Source organism: Cicer arietinum, chromosome 3, assembly GCF_000331145.2.
Source record: "Cicer arietinum cultivar CDC Frontier isolate Library 1 chromosome 3, Cicar.CDCFrontier_v2.0, whole genome shotgun sequence".
In the NCBI taxonomy this organism is placed as follows: domain Eukaryota; kingdom Viridiplantae; phylum Streptophyta; class Magnoliopsida; order Fabales; family Fabaceae; genus Cicer; species Cicer arietinum.
This window is the reverse complement of record NC_021162.2, coordinates 23,458,701-23,459,334: the sequence shown is the minus strand read 5'-3', so window position 1 is coordinate 23,459,334 and position 634 is coordinate 23,458,701.

The following is a 634-nucleotide window of genomic DNA, read 5'->3' as shown; positions in this document are numbered from 1 at the left end:
TTTCTTCACTAATAATTTGTTCTTGTTATTACCTAAGGCGTATGATTCCCCACTATCCAATTATCATAATTAACTAATTTATTTCATTTCCATCACATTCATATTTTAATACTCATATAAATTTTATTTATTTATAATTTTTTTTAATATAAAAAAAAAACAAAAAAATCAATAAAGCTGATTCCCCGACACACTTATCGGACTCGCGAAACTCCAAGATCATGGATGAACTCGAGCAAAACCAAGAAGTGATAAGAGCGGATGTAAACCAATTGAAGGACAAGGTTGATCAAATCCTAAAAGCTATGCATGCTTTGTCAAGGAAGGAGAATATGAATGGGAATCCTACAACTGCAAATGAAGAACATCAAACCACTCATTCTCACCCACCAGGCTTTACCCCTACTAACCAACAATTTCGTACAGCAGCTATGCAATTTCCTATGAATGGTCTCCCACGTGGTTTTACTCCGCCTATAGTCATCAACCCCATGGACAATAATCAAAACCACTCAGCTATCAACCCCTAAAACCTAAACCAATCACAAATTCCATCTCATTTGGGTTACGTGTCACCCCAAAACACTATACCCTCATAAAATATTCCATATATTGCACCCCAAGTAGTATATTT